The sequence below is a fragment of the Pelodiscus sinensis genome, chromosome 2 (assembly GCF_049634645.1).
Source record: "Pelodiscus sinensis isolate JC-2024 chromosome 2, ASM4963464v1, whole genome shotgun sequence".
Taxonomy (NCBI): Eukaryota; Metazoa; Chordata; order Testudines; family Trionychidae; genus Pelodiscus; species Pelodiscus sinensis.
Genome location: NC_134712.1, coordinates 52,560,019 through 52,564,475, shown reverse-complemented (window position 1 = coordinate 52,564,475; position 4,457 = coordinate 52,560,019). Strand labels below are relative to the sequence as shown.

The 4,457-nt window shown below is 48.3% G+C and overlaps 1 long non-coding RNA gene across 2 annotated transcripts in view; it reads right to left on the bottom strand.

Moving 5' to 3' along the window:
* The window catches only part of LOC106732589 (uncharacterized), a 76,330-nt gene that overhangs the window by 39,908 nt on the left and 31,965 nt on the right, over positions 1-4,457 (bottom strand). The gene's annotated exons all lie outside the window — the stretch shown is intronic.

The following is a 4,457-nucleotide window of genomic DNA, read 5'->3' as shown; positions in this document are numbered from 1 at the left end:
CTACAGGGGTGTGGAGCAATATAAAAGCTAACTTTGCAAAATGTGAGTTGATTGAGTGATATTGTAATAAAGTCTCAGAGGGGTAGCCATGTTAGTCTGTAACTTTAAAAACAATGAGTAGTCCTGTGGCAACTTAGAGACAAACAAAAATATATATAGTATCATCAGCTTTCATAGGCAAAACCCATTAATGAAGTAGCTTTCATGAGCAAAACCTATTAATCAGTAACTATTCACTGATATTGTAATGTGATTAATTTTATGGAGGGTAGAGAATTCTTTAGTGTGATCTGTTTATAATAGGGGGTGGAGTGAGCCTTTATAGAACTGTATCCAAAAGTTTAGATGGTCATGTGCGATGTCATTGGATTTTAATATAAATATGCACAACATCGTTGCGCCCACTGTTGTGTGTTTCCCCCAAAGTCATACAAAGTTGGTAAAGAGAGATGTCTATTGAAAACTTATGCTTTGCTGATTCTGGTAATAGTACTCATATGCCTATATGATTTTTGTATGTGAAATTATGAGTACTCGCTATATACTTGTATTTCAAATATTTGTTTGTGGGAGATATCCACGGGTGTCATCCACTTATTGTGAAAGGGTGGCCACTCAAGTGAATAGCAATACTACATTGACAATGGACCTTAAGTGTTGCCTATACACATCTGAGGAATTTTGTTGTAAACCTGCAAAATGCAGGTTGGACATCTCTTACCCAGTAACCTCAGGACCAAGCAGGGAATTTGTCGGACGAAAGAATGTTCCCTACCACAGCCCTCAGCCGCCAGCTCTTCCAGCTGAGGAGAGAAGGAGAAGAGCTAACCCCGCTGCCACTGCCCCAGTTGGACTGACTGCTATACTCCAGCAGCCCTTGCTGCCACGAGTCGCTAGGGTCTGGCTTTGGCCCTGGCTGGGCTGCTGGGGCTGCCAAGGGCTTGGGCTCTGATCCCAAACCCATGGCAGCCTATGAGTTCTGTCCTGACTTTCACAGGCTGTCTGGGGCTCTGGTCTTGGCCCCATGCTGCCACAGGCTGTCGCCAGCCTGATCCTGCACTGCTGGGGATTTCCCTGACCCATTTCCAGTGCCGTAGGCTGCCTGGGGCTGCTACTGGCTCCAGTCCCACTGCTGTGGGCTGCTGGGGCCTGCCACCAGCCCCAGCCCCTGCCTTTCCCTACTGCTTCTGCCTAGCCCCTCCTGGATTGCCCTCCTGCCATGAGGCTACTGTGGTTCTCTCATCTAGGAACATCCATGGTCCTTCTGAACCACAGATGTTGTCAGATCAGAGAATTCTGATTTGAGGAGGCACTACTTGCAGCAAGTAAGCATGTCCACTGAGAATTGAATCATTCATGGACTGATGATTTTCTCATGTGACAAGCTCCATTTTGGGAGGTACTTTCACACAGCAAGAACAATGGATTTCCCGCCACACGGGCAAGATTATAAAAAGGGTCATAGAGGTTCCTCCAGCTCATCATTTCAGAAGCATCTTTGCTAGGAATTGAGCCTGGAAAGACTGATGATTTATCCTAACAAAGGCTGTACTCCATAGACTTTTAAAATAGCAGTTTATTCCATCTCTACTAAAAGTCTGCACCAGGAACCTTGTAAATGGTGTATGTAATTTTGTTTCCTTTAACAAGTTTACTCTCAACCTTTTCTTTCTTATATTAATAAACCTTTAGATTTTAGTTTCTAAAGGACTGGCACAGTGTGCTTTTTTGGGTTAGATCTAAGGTATAAATTAACCTGGGAATGTGACTGGTCTTTTTGAATTGGAAGAACCTGTTCGGATTTTGTGAGATTGTTTTTCATAACCTCCCATCTATGTAAGGTGTGGTACTAGTTGTGGTACAGGAAAAGCTGGAGTGTCTAAGGGTATGTCTACACTACAGCACTAATTGGAACTAACTTAGTTCAAATTAGTTAATTCGAACTAAGCTAATTTGAATTAGCACAACTAGACTTAAAAACTAGTTCAAATTAGCATTTTGCTAATTCGAACTAGCATGTCCACACTGAGTGGACCCTGAACCAAGGTTAAGAATGGCCGGAAGCAGTGCCGGCAGGGCATCAGATTAGGACTTAGAGCGTGGAGCTGCTGTCTCAGGCTAGCTGAGGGCTGTGCTTAAAGGGACCCGAGCCCCACCCCGGACACACAGTTCTCAGGGGTTCCCCGCTTGCAAAGCAGTCCTGGCTTGGAGTGCCCTGAGTGCCCATACTCGGCACATCACAGCGCTTGGCCATCAGCCCGGCTGCACTTGCCGCAGGCTGCCATCCAGAGGGGGGTCAATCAAGGGGCTTCAGGAGAGCTTCCACCCCGAGGAGCCCACAGAGCCACCGCAGTCCTCTCCATTGGGGGCTCGTACCCCATTCCTCCCTCACCTCCTTCCAGTTACCCCTCCCTAGTCTCCCTCTTTCTGATGTACAAAATAAAGGACACTTGTGTTCAAAAATAGAAACTCTCTTTATTGAACAAAACTCAGGGAGACTGGGAAAAGGAGGTGGGAGAGGGGAAGAGAGGGGAGGGCAACTACAATGACCAGGGATTTGGAACAGGTCCCATATGAAGAGAGGCTAAAGAGACTGGGACTTTTCAGCTTAGAAAAGAGGAGACTGAGGGGGGATATGATAGAAGTCTATAAAAGCATGAGTGGTGTGGAGAGGGTGCATAAAGAAAAGTTCTTCATTAGATCCCATAATAGAAGGACTAGAGGACACCAAATGAAATGAATGGGTAGCAGGCTTCAAACTAATAACAGAAAGTTATTGCTGCAGGAGGCTGTGAAGACTAGAACTATAACAGAGTTTAAAGAGAAGTTAGATAAATTCATGGAGGTTGGGTCCATGGAGTGCTATTAGCCAGGGGGTAGAAATGGTGTCCCTGGCCTCTGTTTGTGGAAGGCTGGAGATAGATGGCAGGAGACAAATGGCTTGGTCACTGTCTTCGGTCCATCCCTTCCAGGGTCCCTAGTGTTGGCCACTGTCGGCAGATAGGCTACTGGGCTAGATGGACCTTTGGTCTGACCCAGTACGGCCATTCTAAACTCAGGGCTCAGGGTCGGGGGTCTCACTGGACCACCCTGATTTTCATGCAAACCTGCTCCTGGGTGGCCAGGCTGGCAGCTATCCTGCCCTAGACGGCCACTTTCCTGTGCCCAGTGTGGAGGTCGTGGATGAGGTCCATGATCTCTGCACTAGACCAGGTGGGCGCCCACCTCTTGCAGATCTGGGCAGGCTCCCGGGAGCCGCCAGCCTGGTCCCAGGAAGAGGCAGAGGGCTGGGTGGCAGCGGGTGGTTGGTTCGTGCCGTGCCAGGTACAGGGTCTGCTGGCTGGGTGCTGGCAGGCTTGCACCTAGCACTGGCACCGTAGCCAGACCGTGCCCCTTTAAGGGCTCCGGGGCCGGAAGTGGGGCAGACAAGTTTCCCTGGTGTTGCCCAGAGTGGCCACCAGGGAAAGCTGGAGAGGGCTAGCCTCCCACTAGTTCGAATTAAGTGGCTACACAGCCCTTAATTCGAACTAGGCAGAATGAGGTTTACCTAGTTCGAATTAAGCGCTCCACTAGTTCGAATTAAGTTCGAACTAGCGGTTTGCCTGTGTAGCGCCTATCAAAGTTAATTCGAACTAACGTCTGTTAGTTCGAATTAACTTTGTAGTGTAGACATACTCTAAGAGGGTTGCTTGTGTGACTTCTTGCTGGCCACTGTGGCAGCTGAAGAGCTCTTTGTGACTGGTTGGTGCCTTATAGTGGAGGACCCCCCAGTCTTGGGCTGTATGTAGCCCCGTTTCTAAGTAATTTGCCATATTTGATCCCTCAGTGGTGCCCCCAGAAACCATTATATTATACTAGTGAAAGCATGGCAGTGGCTAAGGACATCATTGCCATGTTGAAAGAGAGCATGGAAAAGAGAGATGCAGAGGCAGCCCATGGATGCTATCCTCAGCCAGAATGCCCTCCTGCAAAAACATGTTCCTGCAAGCAAATAAATCCTGTAATTTGGGGCCCACACATATCTTTCAGCTCCTGAACTGTGCTGGCTACTGCAACCAACAACAACCCCTAACCACATTCACCTAGCAGTGTCTCCCACTCACCTATCAGATCCAGGCTTTAGGCACTGAGGACACAAGGCGTACAGCTAGTTCGGATTAGAAGCCTAATCCGAACTAGCTAGTCCGTGCCGCGTGTAGCCGCGCGGCACGGGGTCCGAACTAGCTGGCATTTAAAAATGGCACCGGCCGGCTTCCTGCATATGAAGCCCGGGAAATTCAAATCCTGGGCTTCATTTGCAACTGCGGATGACTACATTACCCCCGCTAGTTCGAACTAGCGGGGTAGTGTAGACATACCCTAGGCTCTTGCCATTTTGATGCCGGACTATCAGGAGTGCCGGACTATTGGATGCCGGACTATTGGAGTTTTACTGTAATAAGAAAAATAAGTCCGTT